This window comes from Bos taurus, chromosome 10 (genome assembly GCF_002263795.3).
Source record: "Bos taurus isolate L1 Dominette 01449 registration number 42190680 breed Hereford chromosome 10, ARS-UCD2.0, whole genome shotgun sequence".
NCBI classification, from domain to species: domain Eukaryota; kingdom Metazoa; phylum Chordata; class Mammalia; order Artiodactyla; family Bovidae; genus Bos; species Bos taurus.
In genome coordinates, this window is record NC_037337.1 from 85,620,020 (window position 1) to 85,629,526 (window position 9,507).

The following is a 9,507-nucleotide window of genomic DNA, read 5'->3' on the forward strand; positions in this document are numbered from 1 at the left end:
ATACTGATGGCGTCTTTGCAGCGGTCCCTTCCACCCCCAGGCCAGACACATGTCCCCCTCACTCCCATGGATTTTTCTCTATCATCCCACCCACCTTTGCAGGGAATCCCTTGCAAGAGAAAGGCCTGAGACAGTGAGTTGGGATTTTAATTTCATATCAGAAGTTGATTTCTTATTCATTCCGTTCATGGACCTTTCCCCCAGTTCTTCTTGTCTTTGTCTCCCTTTGGTTTGAAGAGTTAGATGGTAGCCCCTGGTGTGTAAATAATGTACATAGAGTCAGAAGAAAGAAACTTGAAGTGTTTGAAATATGGAACTGTAACAACTTCTAGGTATTCAAAACCTGTGATTTCTGTGCCATTTTCTGTAAAGATACAAGTAAGAATAAAATTGATGTAAAAACAGCAGGGGAGGGATTCAGGAGTCCTCTGTGGATGAGCAGTGTCTGTGTGTATGAGTGGTATAAAAAGTATTGGGTTGGCCAGAATGTTCGTTCAAAGCCTGACCAAACATTTTGGCCTACCCAATAAATCGGTGAAGTCAAGTTTAGGTCAAAATGACTAGATTCCTATTTTAAAATTACTACTACTGTAGAGGCACAGTGGCCTGCTTTTCTCCACTAAGCCGACATCACCATTTGTCACTGCAATATGGGACCCTCCTCCATTGCAGGCATAACTGGAATATCCCAGCCAGTGAGCCCCTAAATTATTACCTATGACTGACTCCTCCCTGTTCCCCACACAACAGATTACATTGACCTTTCCCTCTGGTCCTTACTTACAAACAGCCCTAGTTCCTTCACATCTCAGGTGAGGCCCACAGCCCACCTTGGCCCCCAAGAGCCCTGAGACCCTTCCTTTTGTGTACACACATGCCCTCGAATATCTCACCCACAACTCAAACAGTAAAAGGACAATGAATGGAAGAGGCAGAGGCATCTGCAACTGAGAGTCAGGTAAACTAAATCCCTGGAGAGGAGAAGCAGAGTAAACAAGGGAAATGGTAAGGGGAGAGCGGCTGCGATGGCTTGCAGACACCTGCGCCCCGCTGTCCGGATGATGTGTTGGGTGGAATTACAGGATGAGAGACCAGAGGGAGCAGGCTTGGCTTACAGCTGAGCTTTTGGCTCAAGAAATCTTATAAGATTGTTTCAGATCAGCTCAGATGTGCAACTCCCCCCTCGGAAGAGGTTTTCCTGGCAGCCCATCATCAAACCAGAATGACAGGGGCTGGGTTGTCCCTGCACCCCAGACTGGGCCCAGGTACAACCCCCCAACCCTGGATCCGGAGCCTGGGGGGCACACGTGGGAGATCTCTGACTTTCATGTGCTGAAGGGAATGGCGCTTCAAGGGTTCAATCCTTGGGTTGGGAAGATTCCCTGGAGAAAGGAAAGACTACTCCAATATTCTTGGCTAGAGAAGGACAGAGGACTATGGTGGGCTACTGTCCATGGGGTCGCAAAGAGTCGGACATGACTGAGCGACTAACACTAAGAAACAAAATTGCAAGTATCCTAAGGCATCAGAAGCTGGAGATGAGGAACCCTGAAAGATCACATCCACGGGGTTGGGATCGGTCAAGGCGTTCTCGTTCATGAGGGGTTCTCCTGTGCTCTAAATTGAAATAAAAACATTGCCTACTTCGGTCTCATACTGTTTCAAGTTAGAAGCAAGGACAATGGCAGAGGTGTCAGATGAGCAGGAGAGAAGGGTGGTCACACCATGGCAGCCTCCAGGAGCTGGCGGGGGCAAGGGGAGGGGGCTTGGCAGCTGCCCCACCCTCAGTTGGATCTCGGGGACAAGTGGGACCCTCAGAGGCTTGGGAGCTGCCAGAAATCCTCCTGGACGACCACCCCAGGGAATTTACCCTGGGAAGAGGCACACAACTCTCTGCAGAAGGACATGCAAATAGGGCTCCGGATAATCAAGGTGGGGAGACGCCATGATGCCACAAAGGGAAAACAGAGGACAGGAAAGGACAGGCCTGAACAGCCGGGACCCTAGGGTGCAGGGCCTAGAGCGCAGCACTGCTAGGTGCGGACTGCACCCCAGGGGGCCTTCTCCCAGAGAAGCCTGTGGAGCCTGGAAGAGAGATCTTACTCCAGGCTCCGCAGGCCCGACAGGCTGCAGATAGACCGCCGCCTGCACAAAGAGCCAGGGTGATGAAAGGGCAGGAGGGGCTGATTTATGAGCTCGGCCTGGAGCCGAGCAACAGGGCTGGCAGGGATAGATGAGGAGTCTGACTGGCAAGGGGGGCCAGCAGGGGTGGGGGTGCTCCCGAGGCCCAGTCCTGCATCCTGCAAGAAAGGGGCCATGATTGGGGGATCTCTGGGACTCAGTCCATCCAGATTCCTGCACCCCCAGCTCCCTGGGAGTCTTGGGGTCTTCCCCCTGCCCCCGCTGAAGCTGCAACGCCTTCTCCCCTGGGGTGTGGCTGGTTCATCAATTGGAGCGAAGATACCACACTAATGTGAGACACTCAGCATCCTAGGAAAACCGGGAGAGGGCTTGACGAGAACTCTGTTTATGTCGTCACTGTTTTTCTGTCCATCTAAAAATGCTGTGTAAATAATTAGCTTAAAAAAACCCAAAACAAACTAGTTTGTTTTCTAGAGGGAAAAACAAGGGTCCTGAGGGTCAGAACAAGCGTGGGGGCTGCTGATTTCTCTGTCTCTGACCCTAGGGCTCTGCTCACTGGGTGTCACAGTTCCAGGCTCCCCAAGATCACACTCTGGGGAGACTGGATCAAGAGCACTGGCCTCAACAGCTTCCATCTCCTAGTGTTTCCTTGCCACCTGTTTCTTCCTTGGGTCTCCCCTGTGTCCCCCCTCCTGCCTGGCTGCCCTTGACTGAGGATGTAGTGAAGTCTCTGCTTAGTCACAGCCAAGTGGGCACAGCATGCTCTGCTCCAGGAATTTCTCACTCAGACCAGTCCCCCCAGTACTGGCTCTTCTCCGAGGTAGATGGCCTCCTCCCCTCCCTGATTCTTCCTCTCTGAGCCAAGGTCCCCTCTGATTCATCTCCCTGGCTCCACTCCCAACATGTCCATCTCAGGGAGGGGTCAGGAGGATGAGCTGGCCTTCCATGGAACTGGAGAATGGCACAAACTGTCCTATGTCCTCAAGTTGAAAGTGAAAGTTGCTCAGTTGTGTCCAACTCTTGGCGTCCGACTCATGGTCTGTATTCCATGGTAAATGGAATTCTCCAGGCCAGAATACTGCAGTGGGTAGCCTTTCCCTTCTCCAGGGGATCTTCCCAACCCATGGATCGAACCCAGGTATCCCTCATTGCAGGAGGATTCTTTACCAGCTGAGCCACAAGGGAAGCCCAAGAATACTGGAGTAGGTAGCCTATCCCTTCTCCAGTGGATCTTCCCAAGCCAGGGATCAAACCTAGGTCTCCCACATTGCAGGCGGACAATGAGAGATGAGAGGGAAAAAGAGGAAAAGTTCTATTTCCTCCACACAGCCCTATCGGGGGTGGACCAGAGCAGTTTTTATCTGCCCAGAAGTAGAAACAAGCTGAATCCAGGCTCAGCCAACACAGCTTTGCAGTTGAGATGACAACACAATAACTAAGTAAGTGGATACCTTTATGAATGAGAAAGTAAGATAAATAGATAAAATAATGGATACAGGTGAGTCTTCTGGGACAAATGTGTCCTTTCACGAGACTGCCGCTCTCTCCTCCTCCACATCTTTGTCTTCCACAACGACTTGTTCAGGAATCCGTCCACCTGTGGTTTCCACTCAGGAAGAGCAAGAGCCCAGGAAGGGGGTGGCGGACAGTGTGAAAGGTGGGAACGGACTCAGGACCAGGCCGATGGCCCTCTTTCATCTTCGGATGGTCCCTGTCTGACTACAAGGCCCCATCACGCAGGCCTGACAATTCCTGATGAGAAGAGCGCAACCTGAAGATGGGAAGAACAGTAAAGTGCATCTGGAAGGCCTGGTTCTAGGGCCAGAAGCTCTTCTACTTTTTTTTTTTAATTTGGCTGCTCTGGATCTTAGTTGCAGCAGGCAGGATCTAGTAGTTCCCTGGCCAGGGATGGAACCCAGGCCCCTGAATGGGGAGTGTGGAGTCCTAACTGCTGGACCACTGGGGAAGTCCCCAAACTCTGCTGCTTTCCTAACTTCCTCAAGCATTGGTATACATTCATCTACACAACTGCAGCCATGTCCTGAACAGGGGTGCTGTAAGAGCCAAAGAGATGATGAGATGGTTTGCATTAAACTCTATTTCTTTTTTTTTTTTTTTAACTCTTTTTCTTTTTGAGTTAGGTTTATTGTTTTGGCTGTTATCAAAAAAAATTCCCCACCTTCTGCTAACTTCTTGAGTTGAACACATCTCATTCATTTTCTTAAAACTGAAGTATAGTTTATTTACAATGTTATGTATCTCATTCATTATACTCTTTTTTCTTTACTAAATACTTAAAATATACTTAATATACTTAACTATACTTAATACCTAAGATACTTTGTCATACAATTCTTAATTTTAGTATGTGGCATTCCAAAAGGCTTACATGTAGAGTTTTTCTTTTCAGTTTTGCATATTTACTAAATCCCATTTTTTTCCCTCCTGAATATTTTAAGTGTTTAAAAAGTTCCAAGTATATGGGATTTTTGTGGGATGAGAAATTATTGACTTCTAATTTTATTGTATTATGATCATAGATCATTATTTTCATCCTCTTGATCTTTTGGTATATATTGATGCTTGGTTTAGGCTAATCTGTGGCTGCTGCTGCTACTGCTGCTAAGTCGCTTCAGTCGTGTCAGACTCTGTGTGACCCCATAGACGGCAGCCCACCAGGCTCCCCTGTCTCTGGGATTCTCAAGGCAAGAACACTGGAGTGGGTTGCCATTTCCTTCTCCAATGCATAAGAGTGAAAAGTGAAAGTGAAGTCGCTCAGTCGTGTCCGACTCTCAGTGACCCCATGGACTGCAGCCCACCAGGCTCCTCCATCCATGGGATTTTCCAGGCAAGAGTACTGGAGTGGGGTGCCATTGCCTTCTCCGAATCTGTGGCTAATTTTTGTAAATATTCCATGTATTATAAAACATATATTTTCTCTCATTTTGGAGTGCAGTGTTCTATGTAACCATTAGCTGAGCTGTTCAAATACATATGTTTTAAAATTTGGCTGTGCCAGGGCTTAGTTGTGGCCTGCGGGACCTTTACTTGTGGCATGTGGGACCTAATTCCCTGACCAGGGATCTAACCTGGGACCCCGGAATGAGGAGTGCAGAGTCAACCACTGGACCACCAGAGAAGTCACCAAACATTTTATATTACTCCTTTTTTTTTGTTAAAAACTTTGCACTCTGGTTGTGGATGTGCCAATTTCTCCTTGAAATTCTATCTTCTGTTCTTGCACTTGCTGACCCATGGTACATTATCTGCCTGTGCATTCTGTAAGTTAATATGACAAGGTTCTCTCTTAAAGTGTTGTTCAGTCACTCAGTCGTGTCTCTTCGTAACCCCATTGACTATAGCATGCCAGGCTTCCCTGTGCTTCACTATCTCCCAGAACTTGCTCAAACTCAAGTCCATTGAGTCAATGATGCCATCCAATCATCTCATCCTCTGTCACTCTTCTCCTCCTGCCCTCAGTCATTACCAGCATCAGGGTCTTTTCCAATGAGTCAGCTCTTCACATCAGGTGTAAAGTGTAAAGGTCTGTAAAATGTGAATAACATGATCACCTCTCAAGCCTTTGCTTCTCTGCATCCTTCCCCACTGCAAGTGGTCCTGCCACACCTGACTCCCCGTTAGGATACTTCCCCCAATCCTGACATTGGGTTATCTTCTTGCACTTGTTTCACTTGGTTCTTGTCAATCCCCTCCAACCACTGGCACCCTCCTCTCCAGTTCTATCCTCTTTATCCAGAAATGTCAAGCGAGCAGTGGAGGAGGAAAGATACGTGGCATGTACCAGCACTAGCTCTAGCCCACGCTCCAGAGCTAGAGCCAACGATAGAGCCCTTGGCAAGTCCAGAGCTGGGACCAGCTCCAGTCGCCGCCCTAACACCAACGCCAGAGCTAGGGCCAGCGACAGGACAGAGCCAGTGCAGAGGCTCCGCCAGTCCCTGGACCAGCTCGCACACCAGCTGCAGGGCTACATTCAGCTGTAGCTCCAGCTCCAGTACCAGTTACAGATGGAGAGTCAGTGCGAGCTGCCAGCGCTGGCACTAGAGCCAAAGCTAGAACCGGCTCTAGGGTTTCCTGTAGCGATTTGAGCATATTACAGTCGTTTTAAAGCCTTTGCCTAAAAAGTCCAATGTTTGGGCTTCCTCAGGGATGGTTTCTGCCCATTTTCCCCTGCTTTGAGTGGTCAAAATCCTGTTTCTTTGTATATTTTTCTTTGTTGAAAACTGAGCATTTGAATATTATAATATGGTAACCCTGGAAATCAGTTTCTCTCCCTTTCTCAGAGGTTACTGTTTTTGATTATTGAAGACTGCAGTCATCTGTTTAATAACTTTCCCCAACTATTTTTGTGAAGACTGTCATCCTGGGTCATGTATGTTCATTTGAAGTCTCTGTTTGACTAGTATTTTTACAATTTTTACCAGAAGCTAAAAACAAACAACTCATCTCTTCCAGTCCTTATAGGCTGGCTCTTTGCTGTCCACTCCTGTAACACTTAGCGAGCAGCTTATAACTCTGCTTTAACCTTTACTTCCTGTTTCGACCAAGCCCAGCGACCAGCCAGAGGTGAAAGCTTAGGGTCTTCTCAGGTCTATTTTGAACATGCATCCTGTCCTGGCCATGCATGTAGCTTTCTAAATTCCCTAGTACACAGGGTCATTTTCGAATACCCCAGTTTCTCAAAGAAACTTCCTAGTGTTTCTTCCCAGGCTTAGGTGGTCTATTGCAGTGAGTTGGCCAAATTGTTCATTCGGGTAATTCATTCCATTATTTTCTTTCAGTAATTGTTTTTCTTCTCACAGCATGTGGGATCTTAGTTCTCTGACCAGGGATCAAACCTGTGCCCCGTGCAGAGTATTACCCACTGTACCACCAAGGAAGTCCCTCAGCGGTGTTTTATATTTTCAGAGTACAAATCTTGCATCTCCTTGGTGGATTTTATTCTTTCTGATGTTATTGTAAATAAAATTGTTTTCTTAATTCCTTCTCACTTTGTCCATTGCCAGTATACAGAAATACAACTGATTTTTTGCATATGTATCCTGCAACCTTGTTGACTTTGATATATTTTGTGTAGTCTTTTTTCCTTAGGATTTTCTAAATATATCATCATGTCATCTGCAAATAGCTTTATTTCTTGCTTTCTAACTTTGATGCCTTTTATTTTTCTTGACTAACTGCTCTGGCCAGAACCTCAATGATGAATAAGAGTGTTAAAAGCAGTCATTCTTGTCTTGTTCCTGATCTTAATGGGAAAGCTTTCAGTCTCACCAGCTGAGTATGATGTAGGGTTTTTATATATGTCTTTTATCATGTTTCAGAAATTTCCTTTCCTTCTAGTCTATCGAGTGCTTTTATTATAAAAGAGGGTTGGATTTTATCAAATGCTTTTCCTGCACCAATTGCCAATTGAGATGATCATACGGTTTTTCCCCTTCATTCTACTGGTGTATTACATTGATTGATTTTCATATGAACCACCCTGCCTTGCCTGGGCTAAATCTCTCTTGATCATGGTGTATAATGCTTTCAATATACAGCTGAATTCTGTCCACTAGTATTTTGTTAAGAATCTTTACATCTATATTCATAAAGGATATTTGTTTGAAGTTTTCTTGTAACGTCTTTATATGGCTTTCGTGAAGGGGGATACTGACCTAATAGAATGAGTTAGGAAGTGTCCTTTTGCTTCTATTTTCTGGCATATTTTGAGGACTGATATGAAACACTGTTTAACTGGTAGAATTTACTAGTGAAGCCACTGGCCTTCAGATTATTGGCTAGGAGGTTTCTGATTACGGATTCAGTCATTTGTTATAGATCTATTCAGATTTTGCTTCTCCTTGAGTCAGTCTTGGGAGTTTGTGTGCTTCCAGGAATGCATGGGGAACAAAGCTCTCAGCAGGAGCAACTTGGCCCAGCTTGGCCCATCCCTGACGCAGAGGTCAATGGGCTCCCAAGGACAGGGATGAGAATGCAGCCTTGCAGGCTCAGTATTTTGGACTTTAATGTAATGAGCAGCTAGTCTGCATTTTTAAGGTCCCTCAGGCTGCTTTGTGGAGAATGTGGTTGGGTGAAGTGTCAGAGACCAGGGACTGGGCAGCCACAGTTGTCCCGGTGGAGATGCTGACGGCAGGAGTGGATGTCAGATGTATTCTGGAAGCAGAACCCACAGACATAGTGATGGGCTGGATATGGGTAAGGTGTGGAGGGTCTCAGGTCTCTAGCCTGAGCTCAGGGTTGACAGTGGAAGCGCCATCCCTGAGATGGGCAAGATGAATGCAGCATGTGGGGGCGGGGCAGGGGCTCAGGAATTCCACTTTGAACTGGAGATTCTTAAGTCATTTCAGGCCCTAGAGCGCTGACCCCTCAACAGGGGTAAAAAGGAAAGAAAAGGAAACATCTTCCTCACAGGGTTCTTAAGAAAATGTGGCGGGAGCTGGGGTTCCCTTAAGCACACCAGCTCTGCACGAATCCCTTCGCCGGTTCAGGACTGAGTCTTGTCTATTTCCTCCTTTAATCCCTTGAGATCTGGCAGTTCTGGGTCTGGGGCCTGGTCTGAGCTGTCACTGGGTAAAAGTCTCTGCCCTGTCTTCAGACTTTCCCATGGAAACTGCCCCCAGAGGCATCTGACCTTCAAAACCCTTAACTACCTACAGATGGGCAAATTCACTGGCCAGTTACCCAGCCTCACCCTGCCAGGGGTTTAAGGACAGTGTTCCCCAGCACATGTTCCCTGCCTGAGCTGTCTACACTTCCCTACCTCCTTGGCAGGACGGCAGTCTCGACAGCCCCCCAGTCCTGCGCTCCCTTTCAGCTAGCTTATTCTCCAGGAACGGGTTCTCCTGACAACTCCTTGTGCTTCCAGGGGTTCCTTCCTGACGTAGGCTTTAGCCCAGGCCCATGCATCATTCCGACACCTAGATGGGATGTCAGGAACAAGACAATGTTTCTGGAAAGGCAGTTTTTACAGAGGGCACCCAGCATTGCTCTTTGGCTTCCTGGGAGATTGTCCCCAGAACACAGAGCACAGTTCCCTGTGGGCTGTGGCAGAGCAGAGACTGGTCTATCATCCTTCATCCCAAAATGACTGGGGTGGTACGCAAGTGGATGTGGTAGGTAAGCAGATACTTGATGGAGATGACAAAAGATTGCTTTTCTGCCCTGTCCCATGGCTCCAGGACTCTTCAGAAGACTGATGTATATAAGGATAACATTTCAATGGATTATCCACGTGGGTCTGTGTAGACTCCTGGGCAGCAGAATGAGACCTAAGTTTGGGATATCATCTTTCTGGCTTATTTTAAAACATTTAAAATAAACACTTTAGTCCTCTTCATAAGGACA